Source organism: Acomys russatus, chromosome 18 (assembly GCF_903995435.1).
Source record: "Acomys russatus chromosome 18, mAcoRus1.1, whole genome shotgun sequence".
Lineage (NCBI taxonomy): Eukaryota > Metazoa > Chordata > Mammalia > Rodentia > Muridae > Acomys > Acomys russatus.
The window spans coordinates 6,205,735-6,224,772 of record NC_067154.1 but is presented as its reverse complement, the minus strand read 5'-3'; the positions used below and the strand labels follow the sequence as shown (position 1 = coordinate 6,224,772).

At 46.8% G+C, this 19,038-nt stretch overlaps 1 pseudogene; it reads right to left on the bottom strand.

Moving 5' to 3' along the window:
• Positions 1-3,067: 3,067 nt before the first annotated feature.
• On the bottom strand, positions 3,068-17,734 carry LOC127201980 (60S ribosomal protein L11-like; annotated as a pseudogene).
• Between the last annotated feature and the right edge of the window lie 1,304 nt (positions 17,735-19,038).

Below are 19,038 nucleotides of genomic sequence, written 5' to 3'. Positions count from 1 at the left end.
AGTATCCCCCTCCTCTGCCCCAGATTTTTTTGGCTCCACTGGTTTCCTTGTGGGGTTCCTGTCCCCTCCAGGTCCTTCTATTCCCAAACTCTTCCATAAGACACCCTGCGCTCCACCCAGAAGGTTACCTGGGAGTCTCAGCATCTGCTTGGATCCCCTGCTAGGTAGAGTCTCTCAGAGGACCTCTATGGTGGGCTCCCTTTCTGTCCCTTCTCTTCAACTGCTTCCGGTGTCTATTCTATTTGTCTTTCTGAATGAGAATTAAACAATCACTCTAGGGTCCTCCTTGTTATTTGGTTTCTTTAGGTCTGTGTATTGTAGTGTGGTTAGCCTGTATTACGTGGCTAATATTTACTTATAAGTGAGTATATCCCATGCATGTCTTTCTGGGTCTGGGTTACCTCACTCAGGATGATTGTTTCTAGTTCCATCCATTTGCCTGCAGATTTCAAGATTTCCTTGTTTTCAGTAGCTGAGTAGTATTCCTTTGTGTAAATGTACCACAGTTTCTTTATCAGTTCTTCAGCTGAGGGACATCTATGTTGCTTCCAGACTCTGGCTATGGTGAATAAAGCCAATATGAACATAGTTGAGCAAATGTCCTTGTTGTGTGGTGGAGCATCTTTTGGGTGTGTGCCCAGGAGTGGTATAGCTGGGTCTTGAGGTAGAACTATTTCTAATTTTCTGAGAAAGCACCAGATTGATTTCCAAAGTGGTTGTACAAGTTTGCATGCCCACCAGCAATAGAGGCGTGTCCCTCTTTCTCCACATCCTCGTCAGCATGTGCTGTCACTAGAGTTTTTAATCTTAGTCATTCTGATAGGTGTAAGATGGAGTCTGAGTCATTTCTATTTGCATTTCTCTGATGACTAGGGATGTTGAGCATTTCTTTAAGTGTTTTTTGGCCATTTGATATTTCTTTGTTGAGAATTCTCTGCTTAGTTCTGTACTCCATTTTTTAATTGCATTTCTTTGTTTGGTGGTGTTTAATTTCTTGAGTTCCTTATATATTTTGCATATTAGCCCTTTGTCGGATGTAGGGTTGATGAAGATCTTTTCCCAGTCTGTAGGCTGTCGCTTTGTTCTGTTGGCAATGTTCTTTGCCTTACAGAAAAATTTCAATTCCATGCGGTCCCATTTAGTGCTTCTTGATCTTAGAGCCTGAGCTGTTGGCATCCTGTTCAGGAAGTTGTCTCCTGTGCCAATGAGCTCAAGGCTCTTCTGGCTTTACCTTCTTTTTGTATTTGTGTATGTGTTGGTATGTATAAGAGAGCATGCCTCTATGCTTGCAAGGCAAGCACTTTACTGATTGAGCCGTCCTGATTTACTGTTTAAGGAGCTCCCATCCAGCTCCCCTCAGCAGTTGTACTGTTTTATCTTCCCATCAACACTGCATGGGCTCTGTTTCTTTTTCTACCCCTTGTTTTAGCTGTAAACAGCCGTCCTTATGGTGTGGTGTATGTAGCATTTGTGGGGTTTTTTTTTTCTTGAATCTCCCAAATAATGAGAGAAATGCAGCACCTTTCATGGGCTTCTTAACTATTCCTATACATTATTTGCAGAAGTGTGGAATGCAGAGGTTTTAAGCAGCCTGACCAAAGCTATGGAGCTAACTGTGGCAAGGCTGAGTTCAAGCCTGCATTTACGTGAACTTGCTTTCAGCCACTAGCACTGGGATAATGCGTGTGGAGGGTTTCAAACGCTACCTCAAAAGAAGTAAGTGTTCAGTGTCAACTATGCTACCGCCATTACAGGTATTTATTAAATAATCATTGGCCTGATTGCCACTATAACAAAATTTGACGCTAATGCTGATTATCTCCATTGATGTTACTGCCACTGTTACCTCATTTGACACTCCTGCCGCTGTTACCTCCATTGGTATTTCTGCTGCTATTACCGCCATTGATATCACTGCTACTATTACCACTGTCTACATGACTGCAGCAGCTTTAGCTTTCCAAGGTGGGAGTCAGCCAGTTTTCTCCCAGCAGACAGCAAAGCCCATCACTATGAACACAGGCATTAACACCTTCGTCGAAGAAGAAGGAAAGATCAAGCAACACATCAGGAAGCTAGCCACCACCTATAGCTCTGGCTGCAGGGGATCTGATTCCCTCTTCTGACTTCTGTAGGTGCACACACATGCACAGGTGTGCACACATGGGCACATACAGGCATACACACACACACACACACACACACACACACACACACTAGCACAAATAATAACATAAATCTTTAAAAAGTAATTAAAGGGGCTAGAGAGATGGCTCTGTGGTTAAGAACACTTGCTGCTCTTACAGAGGCCCTGAGTTCAGTTCCCAGCACCCACATGGCAGCTCACAACCACCTGTACATCTAGTTCCAGAGAACCCTTTGCCCTCTCTAGCCTCTACAGGCACTGCATAGTTGTTACAGATATGCGTACATGCAGACAAACGCTCACATACATAAAATGAATCTTAAACAAACAAACAAACAAACAAAAACAAGTGAAAATAAAAGGTAGTTAAAGCCAAGACATCAAGGCCACCTCCCAGTGACAGGAAGTATGATCACTGAATGGCCCAAATGGCCATGTTTCTCCTTTCTTGAAACCTTCCACTGAAAATTCACTAACTGCCACCCCAGCACCAGAAGACTCCCACTGTGACACGCAGCTCCTAAGACATGAGAGTCCAGCATCATTCCCTGCCCAGCCACCCCAAAATCATCTGGCAAGGTCTTCCTTGCTGACCCTATCCCCACAGCCCCAGGATAGAATTTTGCCAGAACCAGGCCACCAGAACTGCCACAGGTGTTCCCCCCCCCACGCCCCGTCACACACACACACACCCCCGCCCACCGTCAGCCATGTGCCAGGAGAGGGTGAGACAAAGGAAAAGAAAAAGTCTGAGGTGGGACTGGGGCAAATGGAGCCAGAGTGTTCTTGGGAAGTGAACAGAGTGAAGCAATGAAAAGCAGCCAGATTTATTTCCTTAGAGACATTATCCATGTAGCCTCCTAGCCAGGGTATCTGTAAAATAACAGCTAAGTTTTGTTGAGCTCTGAGTATATGTCCAACTCATTTGCACGACAGTGTCTCGTTGAATCCTTGCAGCAACTCCCTAAGGAAGACAGACCATCATTGTCACTCCTCTTTACAGGGACAAAGCTAAAATGGGCAGCACCAGGACCTGGGAGCTCACAGTTCAACATAAAGTCTAAGGCCTTCGCTGCAGCACTGTGGAGCCTCCTTACCTCCAGTCCCAGACTGTGACAAACGTGAAGTCAATCTCTGTCTGGACACACCCATCTGGGGCTCTAGCCTTCACATTGAACCCCAAGCAAACCCGGAGCATCACCCCAAGACAGTCCTGCGGCAGACCCCAAGAAAGATGTAAACACACCCTGAGTCATCGCTAGTGTTCCTGTTCCCAACGGTCCCATCAAGTGACTCAGGCCCGTATTTGTCTTAGCAGCCATGTCAGGTACATGTGGAAGCAGCTCCTAGTCTGAGTAACTCTCTCTGTTCCCCAGTGCCATCTCTAGTATAACTCTTTGTATTCTCCAAATCGCTTCCTGCGGTTTTTTTCCCCCTCTCTAGCCTTGGCTTGTGGAGGCTGCAGCAGCCAAGTGCAGAGCACAGTATAACAAAGCGGAAGGAATTTGGAGTTTCTAGGCAGCCTAGCCAGGAGGAGATAAAGGGCAGGGAGGAGTAGAGACAGCCAGAGTGCTAAAGAAAGAAAAGACAGTTCACAGCTGGAGGGACCCTGTGCAAAACTCCCCATAAGTGGCCAAGGAATCGCAGGATGAATGTGGCCAGTGCTCCATGTAAATATACTCTGGGCTGGGGATGCAGCTCAGTGGGTAGAGAGCTTGCCCATGAGCATAAACACCCATGGTGGCACACACCTGTAACCCCAGCACTGGGGAGGTGCAAGCAGAAAGAGAAGAATTCTGTTCAAGGTTATCCTCAGCCGCACAGCCTGAGACACATGGGAGCCTGTCTCGAAATAACGGAATAAATGCAAGCAAGCAAATAACAGTGCTCACGGAATAGTCACCGTTGTCCCGAGAGAACATCCCCTTTCTTCGCCCCTACCCTGGCCTCCCATGAGCCTTGTCTTGATGCTATGGGATACAGAGGGAAATGGTGCTGTTGACTGGCTGCCGAGGAAGCAGCAACTGTATCGGAGCCAAAGAAAACCTAGACAGGATGAAAGGAACATGCTCAATGCCTGGGGATGCTGGGGGTGTTGTCGCAGAGCTCCATCCAGGATTTGAGTCAAGGGATTCAGCCAGATGTTCAAGAAACTAGAGGGACCACGTCCCTTTCCATTTCACAGACGAGGCAGCCAATGAAAGCCACAGCCTCTACCCACCCTGTTGCAAGTCTCTTTGTCTGCGTCTCTGGAAAGGACATGATCTCTGGGCCCTTCCTAGTCTGCTCCACTGTCCCCTCTACCAGTTTTCTTCTTGCCTTGGTCTGCCTCCCAACTCTCCCCTCCTCACCCTGGAAGGAGAGCCTTCTCTCTGTCACTCTAGAGGGCATCTATACCAACCATTTGAGAAGGTTCTGTCTGGACCCAGATCCCAGATCCTCTAACCCTCCCCTAGCTTCCAGTGTCTCTTGACAGATTCCAGCAACAGGGGACCAAGTCCAACCTTGAGAGGTATTACCCCTCCAGCACTCCCAATTCCCACATGACTCCTAGGGCCCAGATGTTCTATGTCATAGAAAATAAACATCTAGATGATTTAATACTTCCTGCTACGTCTCATTTGGCTTCTGGCACAGAGCTGCTTGGAGGTCACCCTGCCCCTTAAGCCTGGGCCAGGGCACCTGTCCTGCCCCAGCAGGACTGCTGATGGCCACTGATTCTGGCAACCACTCGGCAAGAGCAGTGGAGCCAGGGCCGTGAGAGACCTCCACACCCACGGGTGATTTGCTAAAATATATCTGCTCATCAGTGGACCAGGGGTTTGCAGCAATAGTTATAAGCCAGTTCCAAAGAAGCCCCTGACACATGAAGGCCATCGTAGAGAGAATAGGGATTTAAGGTCTAAGAGACCCCCAGAAGATATTCTCTCCGTGCCAAAATTCCAAGGCTGAAGGACATCCGCCCTCCTCTTGCAATCTTGAGGGAAAGAAAGGGACTCTGTGTGTTTCCTAAACTCTACCAACAAGAAGCATCAGCCAAGTGTTGATGAGGATGGGAGGGGGACAGTGTCTGTCAAATGCCTCAGCAGCATATTCTATGATTCATACCCAATTCCCAATTCACATGAGAAGAGGATGTGCCAGATCACAATGGCTTAGTGATGTTTTGGTGGTCATAACAGCCCAGGACAATACCATTTTCTTTTTCCTGGCACAAATCAGGTGTGAATATGCCCACGACTTGGGTGGTGTGAATACCCAGCACCTATAATTGAATACACTTCATTCTTTTTTTTATTGAAAAATGAAATCATTCATATTACATCTCAGTTGTTATCCCATCCCATGCATCCTCCCATTCCTCCCTCCCTCCCGCTTTCACCCCATTCCCCTTCCCTATGACTGTGACTGAGGGGGACCTCCTCCCCCTGAATATGGTGCTAGGGGATCAAGTCTCTTCTTGGTAGTCTGCTATCCTTCCTCCGAGTGCCATCGGGCCTCCCCATCAAGGGGACATGGCCAAATATGGGGCACCAGAGTTTGTGTGAAAGTCAGTCCCCAGTCTCCACTTAACTGTGGAGAATGTTCTGTCCCTTGGCTAGATCTGGGTAGGGGTTTGATGATGACTGCACGTATTGTCCTTGGTTGGTGCCGTAGATAGAGCAGAACCCCTGGGCCCAGATCCGCCCATCATAGATACACTTCATTCTTGATCATGGCAGTAGATGAAGCAAATGAGCATGTTTTTATCATGCTTATCTGCCAGGCTATACTTTTCAGTCAACATCTTACTTATGTTCTCCTTCTAATTGTAAAGATAACTGTGGTAAACCATGGTCTGGTTTTCACCAGCTTCATATGCCTCGCTTTTACTGTATATCTTGATGACATGGCGATGCCACATCAAGCAACTGACCGGTGCCATCTGGGTATGTGTACCGACTCCATGATGTTCACGCATCTATGACATCTAATGAGGTCACTCTCAGACCACACACTTACCTTTAACACACGTATCATTGTGTTTTGGAGTGTTGTCTTCAGCTTGAGACAAAGTCTCATGTGTTGCAGGTTCACCTCAAGTTGCTGTGTGCCTGAGGATGACACCCAGCTTCTGATCCTCCTGCTCCTATCTCCAAAGTGCTTGGGTTGCAGGTGTGCAGCACCACACCTGGCTTATGTGGTACTGGAGCTGGAAGCCCTGGCTTTGTGCATGCTGGGTAAGAACTCTACCTGCTGGACTACATCCGCAACCCCTCGCCATGTTATTTTACATTCCCAGACTCATGAGGCCCTGAGGATATGCCTACAATATATGAAGTCGTTGTGCGGATCAGGGTGCTAAGGTGTTCAACGGCAGCCTCCCATCTTTGCAGCATGTGGCTACAGGTGTGTTGGGCTCTGCACCACACCTGGCTGCTCCAGAACTGGACTTGCTATGGTTTCCTGGACTCTTTGCTGTGATGAGGGAGGTTAAGGGAAGGCTAGGTCCTGTGGTTGCTTTCTCCCTTTCCCATGAAGTAAGCAAGCTCTCGAGGGTAGACGACCACTCTGAGGAGATACATGTAGAAACAAGGAGTTGGTTATCTGGTTTTTATGGTCATGGTAACAGGATGCCTGGCTTCCAGTCAACAATCATCCACCCATCGTCCATCTATCCACGTATCCAGGAAGCTACACCAAGGTCAGAGCCAACTTAATACACAGAAAAACCTTGCAAAGTGGATTTGGAGCCATTCTGTCCCATAGTGTCTTCTTTTGAAGGAAGGTCTGAGGTAGCCCATGACTGGTCATAAGCTACTTATGTAGCAGTGTTGCCTATGACTCATGAGGGATGGCTGGGATTGTAGATGTGTGCCACCATGCCCAGCTTATGCAGTACTGGGGAGAGCAAGCCTAGGGCTTTATGCATTCTAACCAAGCACTCTACCAACTGAACTACATCCCCAGCCAGATTTAGGGTTCTGTTAATCATTTTGTATTGTGATAAGATGGCAATTTAAACAAATTAAAAGGCCATTGGAGACAGCTAAAGCTAACACAGAGAAAACCAGAAAAAAAATAAAAAGGTCATTGGCTACAGTGATGGCTCAGTACATAAAGGTACTTACTACCAAGTCTGGAAACCTGAGTTCAGTCCCTAGAACCCACAGGTGGAACAAGAGGACCAACTCACCAAGATATATATATATATGTGTGTGTGTGTGTGTGTGTGTGTGTGTGTGTGTGTGTGTGTGTGTGTGTTGGCACACACACACACAACAAACAAATAGATAAATATAATTTTTAAACAGTCATTTTAACCACTTTTTGTTTATTGTATTTTATGTACATAGGTGTTTTGCCTACAGGCATCCCTATTCATTATGTCTATGAAAGCCAGAGAGGGCATCAGATCCCCCTGGAGTTGCAGATAGTTGTGAACTGCCATGTGGGTGCTGAGAATCAAACCCAGGTCCTGTAGAAGAACAGTCAGTGCTCTTAACTGATGAATCATCTCTGCAGTCCACTTTAAATCACTTTTTAAGCATGTGGTTCTACGGCAATAAGTACACTGGCATTATTGCACAACTGTTGCCACCACCTAGCTCCAAAACTTTCCATCTGTCACCATTAAGCACCAATAGCATTAAGGATGTTTGAACAATATGGATGGAGCCCTATTATTGTATATTTACCTAAAATTACACACATATAAAATCTACATGTACATATATTTGTATACACATACATATAATGTGATGATGCTCCCTCCAAGAGCCATTGAAAAAAAGTTCAGCACCAGGCATGAAAAAAATCTCCTTTTGAGGTGTTGGTCAGGGCGGTCCAAGCGACTTCCAAAACAATACAGATTACTGCTGTTGCTTCCTAGAAGTTGAAGGTAAGTTCCTATTGCTGAAGACACCACCCACTTTAGACACAGGATGACCTGCGAAACATGCTACCTGGAGACTAGCTTTCATAGTACCAGAAGGTTCTGTGCAAGCTGCCAAGGGAAAAAAAGAATCAATCATCCTCCACAACTGTCCACCACAATGACTATCATGGCAAGATATCCTTAAAGGGACAATAGTGACACTTACATGATGGCAGTAACCAACATCTGCCTAGTTAGACACTAACCTCCACAACACCCAGAGGAGACCATGTCTGGCAATGGAAACCTAGCCAACTACTTGGAGCTGGTGAGAGCATGAATCTTAGAGGAGACCCTGCGACTACCACCTCCTTGAAGCAGGATAATCTCTAATTGCCATCTAAATATTCCTCCTTACACCCACTGGTAAGTATAGCATCCAACCCTCATCAAAGAAGCTTCTTTTTGCTGTGCATAGTGGCGCACACCTTTAATCCCAGCATTCGGGAGGCAGAGACAGGCGGATCTCTAAGTTCGAGGTCAGCCTGGTCTACGGAATGAATTCCAGGATAACCAACTGTACAGCACCCGGCTCCAGCTGATACAACTCCTACACCTACAGCTCAGGGACATCACAGAAAAGGGGGAGGAAAGACTGTAAGCACCAAAGGACCAGGGAGTCTGCTGCTAGTGTGTGTCTTCTATTTATGACATGGAAGCTACATGCTTGAAACCTCAACAATACAGCTGCTTAAATAAGACCTGAACAATAGCAACACCAGTTGACATACCAATGTGGATTAGGAAAACTTCATGAGACCTTGTCCCAGACTAAGCAACTAATTATGGCTGAGAGAGGCAGAATTAGTCTTCTCCAGGAATGAGCACCCTAACTGGTTATCTAATAGCAAGTGGTCAACCCTAAAATATATACAGATAAGCAATGCTAAACAGACTCCACAGTTTGTGTGTGTGTGTGTGTGTGTGTGTGTGTGTGTGTGTGTGTGTGTTTGAGAGAGAGAGAGAGAGAGAGAGAGAGAGAGAGAGAGAGAGAGAGAGAGAGAGAGGATTAATTAAAAAAAGAGGCCATGAATTTGAAAGGGCATCAGAATGGTTGGAAGAAGGAGAATATAATATTTTAATTAATTTTTTAAAAAATACCAGTTTGGGTACCCATCATTCTACCTTGGTTTCTATGAGTCTCGGGATCTATAACTTCCCCCCTCCCTCTCTCTATAAAAGGTCACACTATGTAGCTCAGACTGGCCTCCAATTGCAAACCCTCCTATCTCAGGATCTTAGTTACTTTTCTATTACTGGGATAAGACACCATAACCAAGGCAACTTATAGAAGAAAGAGTTTCTTGGGGACTTAACAGTTTCAGATGGTTAGAGTCCAGGATCGCCTTAGCAGTAGACAAGTAACCATGGCACTGGAACAGTAGTTCAGAGCTTACATCTTAAGCCACAACCATGAGACAGAGAGAGCTGACTAGGAACCTCCTCCAACAAGGCCACACCCCCTAATCCTTCCCAAACAGTTTTACCAGCTGAGGACCAAGCATTCAAACACATGAGTCTCCTGGGGCTGTTCTCACTCAAACCACCACACTCAGCCTCCAGAGTACTGAGATTACAAATGTGCGTCACCACAGTGGCTTCTTTTATTGTATTGTGGGTAGCTTATCTCACTCGGTATGATGTCTTCAAGTTTGAAACTACAGAAGCTTGACCCAGTGACTCATTTTCTCTTTGAAGTGACTAGTGCTGGCTGCCTTCTCTCGGGAAGCATAAATCCACACCACCCCTCTCCTGCAGAATAGCCCTCCACTCTCTGCCTTTCCGTAGAGCTTGTCACATGAGGAGCCTAGTGTCATTGTACCTGTCCAGTACTTGCTAAGGTTTCCCAAGACCTACATCCCTTTTCATTAATTTCTTTAGGGTCTCTTCCCCCATACGGAACTCACACCTACCTACCAGAGTGCTTCCCTGAGAACTCCTGGACCTACACTCCCTGGATGCTCTTGGCAGCTGCGGCACAGGGCTGGCCACTGACCACCTTTGCTTTACACTACTCCCTGCTCCCTCCAATTGTGCAACAATAGACCTGCCCTCTTCTCCTATAAAACAAGAGATGCCAACTCTGGTGCCTCCAACTCTACTCGGGTTCCCCAACAACATGCATCACCCATATCACCTGTCATCACTACGACCCCCCACTCCATCCCACCACACCACACCCGTGCTGCACTGTCCCAGAGACCACCCCCATCTCCTCATCATTCCCCAGGGTGGAGTCCACCAGCCCCTTCTGTGTCCTTCATCACCTCAGGGTGCCTGCCTGAGGTAGCTCCACCCACCTGCCTGAGCACAGCAGCGTGGATTGCAACACTCACACCTTTAGACTGTGGGTGCCACATGGGCAAGGACTCTGATATTTGTCTTGGCTCCACCTTTTTTATTAATTCCCTTCTGTCCTTGTTTAGGGCCCCATAAAAGGATAGAATTAGAAAGAGGAGAATCACCCACTGGCCTTTGGTGCTTTCTTTTCAAAGTAGAGGTTAGGAGAGGTTCTACTTGCCTAGTTCAGAAATGAAAAGATCACCTTTCACCTACATACGAAGAGGCACCCGAGATGCCCTGCAAAGCTTACAAGGCGCTGCTGCAGGGCCAGTCCTCAAGGACTTCCTGTTGGGAGAAGTCACCTCCCAGGGTCTATAGTCCCACCACATCCCATCTCTCACCTGACTTCTGATCACTTTGACTCTTGAAACTGTCCAGAGATGCCCCCTCCCCCTCCCCACACACCATGCCCATCGCTGAGTGCCTGTCTTGAGGATCACTTGCCTCTCTTACTGGGAATATGGTTGATCAGTCTGCTCTCTTGCCCCCAAAAGCCTTCCAGACCTGTGGCCTCCGTGCCATGGTCTGAAAATGGCTGCCCACCAGAAGTTTTGCAGAGGTTTATTCTTCAGAGCTAGTTGTCAGCGGTCTTGGAAAGATGGATCTTAATCTGACTGTGGTGCTCAAAGTGAGAGAGACTTCTGGAAAATGGCCATTGGAGGAGGCCATCAGATAGGAATCCCCATGCCTGACCACTGGTGACTGTGAGAATAGGCATGGACAGAGATCCAGGCTCTCTGTAGCTTGTCATGTGATATCGCTAGCAAGAAGATCATTGCTAGATGCAACCTTCACCTTGTGCCACCAGAACCATAAGGCTCAAACAATCCTTTCTTCTTTATAAACAACAACAACAACAAAGTACCTTCCCAATTATTCCTTTCGGGGATGAAAAGCTGCCTTGCACTATACATCATCTCCTCAGCCTGTCCACATGGCTCAGCATAACCCTATGCCTCTCTCAGGTGGGGTCCTTATTTCAGGGCGAGCTTCTCTCCTCCCCAGTTCAGGAGCCTCCTTGGCTTTCAGCTCCTTTCTCCTCAGGCCCATTAGAAGACAGGAGGGCCAGCGGGTAAGGGTGCTGGCCGCCAAACCTGACAACCTCAGCAAAGCACCTGAACCCTCCCCCAAACCTTAAAACAATAAGTGCTTTCCCTGTGGCCCAGAAAAGAAGGCCTGGGGAACCCAGCTGCCCTGCCCACAATCTCCTCCCATGGCCTTGTTGTAATACACTTCTCACCCTTCATAGAATGTTCCTGATCTCTTTCTCTCTTAGGGGGAATGTGAATCAAGTAAGACAGGATTATGCTGTCTGCCACGGTGGGAAAGAATGGTGGAGAAAGGAGGGTGGAAGGAGGGGAGGGAGGGCAGAAACACAGGTTATCAACTTCCTCTCACTATTCTACATCTGAGGAGGATCTCAGCAGGATATGGTGTGGGGCTAGAGCTAGCTTATGCTGAGCTATGGCTGGGGTCCTGATTTCTTCAGATTTTCTAAATGGGTGGGAGGGTGGATTCGTTCCCTAGTTAAAAACAGACATTTTCACAATAACAATGACATGAATTAAAGACTGTCATGAAGTCAAAGGTGAGTGCTTGACAGACAGGCTGAGAGCCCCCAAAGGGAGCCATGCCTGAAGAGAAAAGGTGGATTCTGACCCAAATGTTGCCACATAGGTCTGCCCCAGGGGGTTGGGGGCATATAGGAGGATGTGATCCTCTACTTTCACCCTCCTCCATCCCCCTCCCTCCCATGCCCTCAGGAGAACACGAGACTAGCACATGCCTTCCTTCTACTATACCACATGGTATTCAGTTAACACCTCCTCATGAGGCAACAGGAAAAAAGAAGGAGGAAGAGGAGGAGGAGAAGAAGGAGGAGGAAGAAAGAGAGAAAGAAAGAAAGAAAGAAAGAAAGAAGAAAGAGATGAAGGGTTATTCATGTAAGACTGGGCTGGCCAAGCAAAAAGAGAATGATGCCAACAAAAGCCCTCACAGATCACCCATGGCTGCTGAAAGAGACCCTCCTGTCTCAGGACCTGACAGCAGCTAGTCACCCAGAGGTAAGAGAGTGTTTATACCCTCAACCTGGACCAGTGTTCCAATACCAGATTGCCTATATTGAAAACTTCAGAACAATTAACCTCAAAAGCGCAAGCAACAAAAGGAAAAATAGATGGATTTTGTAGTATTTTACACTTAATAACTTCTGAGTGAAAACATGTGTGGTAGAACACAAGGCAATACCTGTACACTGCTTGTCTAAGAAGGTGTTAGCGTCAGTGAGACAGAAAGAGCTCCTGTGGCCCGACACCAAATAGAAACAGCACAGTTGGAGATGGCCAAAGGTTTGGAGTCTACATTTCCGGAGAAGGCATGTAAACAGCCACCGAGCACACGAAGAAGCATTTAGCACCACCGTTAGGAAAATGCGAGTGAGAACAAAGGAAATCTGTGGTTGGATTGTTGGAGGGTCTGCAGAAGCCAGGGCAAAACAACATGGGTCTCTCCGGGACAGCAAAGCATTTGTGCCTGCCAGTGGGTTGTTGGTGTGGGATGGGCAATCTTTTGAGGGTGAGGGACAGGTGGAAGTGACATGCAAGTCCTCACAAGATGGTCCACTGAGTGGGCTCACCTCAAGGACCGTCATTCTGACCAACTACTGTCTAGATTCTAAACAGTGAGGCATACGAGGAAGAGAAACAGCCGACTCCTGGCAAATTCACATCTCCCACCTCCAGCCTTACCCCATGCTGGACAGAGGAGGGGTTGGTACCTCCTGCAGCTTGGAGCATCATGTCAAGGACTGTCCTAGGAGAACAACTCTGGAGAGTGTGAAGCAGAGACACAGCCAAGATGGACCCTCTCTCAGCAGATAAGGGGGCAGAGCCTTGCCCAGCTTCTGACTGCACCTCACTGTGTCCCCCAGTTGCCACATGCCTGCCACCAACAGACCTCTACTGAGGTCACCATCTTTTCCCACAAGCAGAACAAAGCTCCCTCGGTTCCCTGTGTCCTATTCAATCTACCCACCCTCCTCTGACTGCTTTCACTGGTCCCTGTCTGTCCCCATCCTCACATCCTTATCCCCAGCCCAAGACTTCCTGCGTTCTCCCAAAGTCCACTGTCTGCAGGGATTGTTTCTGGAATGTTCTTCTCTGTACGAGTTTTCAGTCTGCGTCACTGGGAGCCAGCTCCCCCCTGAGAGTCTTTCTGTGCTGCATCTCTCAAACATCACAGCTCAGCAGACATCTGTAGAACCTCAGCTCCTAGGGACCCCTCCCACTAAGGGAGCTGGTACCTAGCCTTCCCCTGGGGTAGTCTAAACAAGCATCTTCAGAAAAGGGCGTTTATTGCCAAGACAGTAGAGATAAGCGGGGCTCATCTGTCTGCCACAATGACTCGGGCTGGGCCCGGGTTGCACACTGTCAGAGTGATTTTAGCAGAGCCTGCAAGCCATGAAACTCTTACAAACTCCAGATAAGGCCCTTGTCTTTAGAGAGCTTGGAGGAGAGGGGAGTGGGGAGTTGTAGCGATAGTCACCACTGGAGATAAGGAAAATATATATTTTGTTTAACCAAACCTGTCCATTGGCTAGAGACCCCAATGAGCTGGCATCCATCAAATCCTTTTCTGATTTACACAAATACCTGATTCCCCCGATAAGGAAAAGTGTAAGTCAACACAGCTCTGTTGTCATTGGGTGTTACCTGCCCAGATACTGGCGTTTTTATCTACAGATTCATTCGCAGGCTTTCTTCAGCTTTATCTGTGACTTAGGTGTGACCAAATTGTCTTGCATGCGCAAATGCACAAGTGCGTGTGTGTGTGTCCTCTCTCTCTCTCTCTCTCTCTCTCTCTCTCTCTCTCTCTCTCTCTCTCTCTCTCTCTCTCTCTCAAGACCTGTGTATGAGCATGCCATGAACAAATGCCACAGAGAAATGGTGACTTGGACTCCAAAGAGGAAAAGAAGGAGGTAGCAGCAACATGATTAATGTATTTCATAATCAGCCCATAGCCGCCGACTGCTGTCTATTCCAACAAACTCTGGCCTGCTATCCGTCAGTCCTAACCCAGGGAGGGCGAACCCCAGGGCTGCCCTGATAAGACGCAGTAACTGCGGTCAATCATCCTACACCTCTGGACTCAGTTTCTCCATTTGTGAAGGAGAGAATTATATCCAGCACTTGCCCATCCATCAGGACGATGAATGATCCACATTACGCCAAGTAATCCTAAGACAGGAAGGCTGGTGGATTAAATAAAGAGCTACAAAGAATCATGCCCAAGTGAGGCTTATTTATGAAGTGCCTCGTGAAGGCAACAGATGACAATGGCAAGGCTCCTCAATCAGAAGGGGGGGGGGAGGAGAAGGGAGGGAAAGAGAGAAAGAGAAAGAAGGAGAGAGAGAAGAGGAGAGGAGAGAGAGAGAGAGGGAGGAGGAGGAGACACACACACAGAGACAGAGAGAGAGAGAGAGACAGAGAGAGAGAGAGAGATGGAATTTGACCAAGACAAATTTCCTCACTCTAACCTCCCTCCTGTGATTAGTTCAGTTCAAATCTTGGAAAGAATATATCTGGTAAAACATTGGTGACGTCAAGCCTGCATTCAAGCCTAAAAAGTGACACTTGGGGGTGATGAGATGAATCATCAGGTACAAATACTTGCTAAGCAAACCTGGAAATCTGAGCTTAATCCCCCAAATCCACAGTGGCAGGAGAGAACTGACTGAAAAGTTACATGCAAATGCACACACACACACACACACACACACTGGCACACACATGCCCTCACTCACATGCACATACCACAAAAACATAATCATATTCTCATTATCATAAATAAACAAAAGGCTTTATAAAGTACCATTTGGAAAGAAGATTTAGCAACACAGAGAAACAGTGGTAGGAAGTGTTAAAGCACCATCTGAACACACTATTAAAGTTTTTATACAAGTTCTCTCTGTTTTGTATGCAATGTGGAAGCCTACATATGTGAAAATGTAAACCATTCTGCAGCTCTCGCCTCCCATACCCTTCTGTTCCTAAAACCATTTCCAGAAGGAAACCACTTTAAACATAGTGTTTCCAGACCTTTCGAGACACAAGCCTGAACCCGTGTCTCTGTACTTAACAGTCTGCTCACTTAAAGGAGCCAGAGAGAAGTCTTGGGTGCCACACTTGCACTGCCACTGTAGCAGGGGATATACCTCCCACCGGGCCTCCTGGAGACATGCATGCCCATCTGTCTTCAGGAAGACTTACTCCCAAGAAGTCACTGACTCAGAATGGCTCCTTTTGCCCAGCCTCTAAGGTCGCCGGCCTCAAAGACACAACCATCTCTGCGCTAGTCATACATTTGTGTGATGGAGGGAGCTTCCGAGATGCCAGATGTCAATGCATGTGAGGGACCTGATAAAACAGGAGTTATGGGACAGTAGGGTAGAGTGGGCACCGTGTCCACCCTATTGATACATAGACGGTATTTCTGGAGTTCACTGCTCTGCATGGCCCCACCAAAACCTGTATTTGTGAGACATTGGCAGTTTTGATTCTGGGTCAAATAATTTCCTGATGTAAACTTTGGAACAGACTACTCAAGGCAAGCAAATGTATGCAGGACCCCATATAGATCTTCACTAAAGCCATTAGCAGATAATTCCATCCCTTTACCCCCAGACACACCTTCACATCCAGGGTTGCAATCTTAGCAACCAGTAAATCATATTTCCTACTTATATTGTATGGAGGCTAACTTTTTTCATATTTATGTTTTTAAAAAAAAAACTACACTATTGAAGGCTTTTGTGTGTCTGCGCCAGGGACCAGTGCAGAGACAAAAACTGTATGTGTCGCTTTAACAGAAATGACTCAGTGAAGGAACTGTTGACTAGCATTCTAGTTAGCTATTATTCTAGTATTGCTGTGATAGACACCATAGCCAAAAGCAACTTGGGCAAGGACAGGGTTTATTTCAGCTCACCCTTGCAGGTCACAATCAGGCAGGAATTGAATCAGAAATCATGGAGGAGCTCCCTGGCTGGTCCTCATCTGGCTTTCTTATTCAGCTCCAGAGCCTGTACCCAGGGATGGCTCAGCTGGGTCCTCCCAAATCAACCAACAACGAAGCCAGTTCCTCATAGACATGGCCACAGGGCAATCTGACCTTGCAATCCCCCAGTGGAGAGGCCCTCAAATATCTCTGGGCTGTGTCAGGTTGACAGCTGAAGCTAACTAGGACACCTACATTTTGAAGAACTAAAAAGGCAACATAATAACCCTGAGATATCATCAGGGCAGAAACCCAAAGGCAAACGTCACTCCTAGGGTTGCACAATCCATAGGAACCACTGAGATTATTAGCATTTGGACACCTAGAGGAGAGCCTGGCAGCTGACCTCACACTGCTGAGGACCCATGATTGACAGGTGGGGCCTGCCAGGGTAGGAACAATAAGATTCAGCTGGGGTGTGTTGCCAGGACTTTGAGCCTAGACAAGATGCTGGCAGAGACAGGAAACAAGAAAGAAGGTCTCCCCCAGCCCCATGGGTGCTAGGTGCCACATGTGCTTCACTCACAGTCTGAACCACACATCCCAGGGCAGACGAGAGAAAGGTGGGCCTGAAGCTCAGAGATTAGAACTTAAACTTGCAACCAGCACAGATTAATATTTCTCCTATTTTGCTTTCTTCTTTCAGTTGTGTTGTTGTTGTTGTTGTTGTTTGTTTTGGGGTTTTTTTTGGGGGGGTTGCATTTCTGAGAAATTTTTATTGACCATTTGGATAAAATTTATTTGCCAGGAAGGATAATCCATCCCATCACACTTCTGCAGGGACCAGCGCATGGCCTCCTCTTTGCTGATCCTGTGCTTGGCCCCAATGCAGCCTGATCCTGCGCCTCTTGTCTGTGATGCTGAAACCTGGCTTACCCAGCACCACGTAGAAGTCCGGGACTTAGATGCCAATTCTCGGATCGTATTTGATGCCCAGATCAATATGTTTTTGAATCCAAAACCAAAGTTTCCAGTATCTAAGAAGTTATTTTTCCGTAATTCATACTCCCGCGCCTTCAGGCCTTTCTCTAGAATTTCTTCTGCTTTGGCTCCACTGTGTAGTGAAAAGCGATCTTTTCATTTCTCCTGATGCCGAAGGACCTGGCAGTGTACCTGGCTTTGGAAAATATAGGTGTCTGGCCTGTGAGCTGCTCCAACACCTTGGCTGCCCGGGTCAGTCTGTCTCTGCTCTCTGCCACACAAATATTGAGGCAGAGCTTGCGGATGCGAAGTTCTCGCATGGGGTTGTCCTTTTCACCTTGACCGTGTGCCATGATGGAGAACAGAAGAGAGACCTTTCAGTTGGTTTTTAAAAATAGTATCACTTTGTAGTCCAGGGTGACCTTGAACTTCCGGCCTCCCAAGTGCTGAGACTGTAGGCATGCACCTGACTTCACACTTCTAATTTTCCCTTTCATTTTTCCTGTGGTATCACGTTGGCTTGCACCTAGAGTAAAGCAGTGGTGACATCTTTCTTTATTCCTGCCAAAGCTGAGGGTGAACCTTGCACTTTTCTCAGCCTTAGATCATCCACTTAATGTTACTGTTGACTCAGGTCAGACACTCTTATCACACTATAAAACTACACTCTAATTTCTTTTCTTATGGGGAGGTTTGAGACAGGGTTTCTCTGTGTAGCCTTGGCCATGCTAGACTCACTCTGTAGACCAGGCCAGCCTCATACTCACAAAGAACTGCAGGCCTCTGTCTCCGGGACCTGCAAGTGCTGGGACTAAAGGTGTGTGCTCTAATTTCTACTAAGAGGTTAATTTTAATCAGGAAAAGATGCCAAATTTTATAACATGTTTTTCTATTTTGTTTCCTAATATTTAACCACTTGGCTTTCAAGAAATAATGAGTATTTGGCATTGATGTCTTAATTTTTAATACAGTGCCGATTTCAGCTTGAGACCATCCTGTTCATTTAAAGCTGTTGTATTAGCCAAGTGTTGCTCATGCCTCTGACCTCAAAACTTTGGAGGATGAGGCAGAAGGATTGCCATAGTTGCGGCTAGCCTCTGTCTCAAAAACAAAACAAAATTGCAGGCCGGACATGACACTAGCGTAGGCCCTTAATCCCAGCACTTAGGATGCAGAAGCAACCAGATCTCTGTCTGTCTGAAGCCAGCCTGGTCTACATAGAGAGTTCCAGACTGGCCAGAGTTGCACAGTGATATACTGCCTTGAAGAAGAAAAAGAGGAATAGGGGAAACAGGAAATAATTTGTGGATGAAACTCAATGGTAGAGAGGTCTTATACTTGAGTAGTGTGTACAAGGCCCTGGGTTCAATCCACAGCAGGAGAAAAAAGTGGGTGCAACAAGAAAGGCCCCTACAGTAAAACAACTTAGGGGTCTGGAATAGAGTTCAGCAGTACAGCCTTGGATCCCATTCCTAGCATGAACAAAGAATTTGAATTTATTTCATGTTGTCCTTCATTTTAAAAACTCAAACCACACAACTGCTACTGTCCTGAGGATCTCTGAGTTGGGTCAAGCTTTAATTTTGTCCCAGATTCAAGGGATCAGACCACCATCTCCATAGTCTTCTGGCTGCTTTATAAAATAAAATGTTCCTAG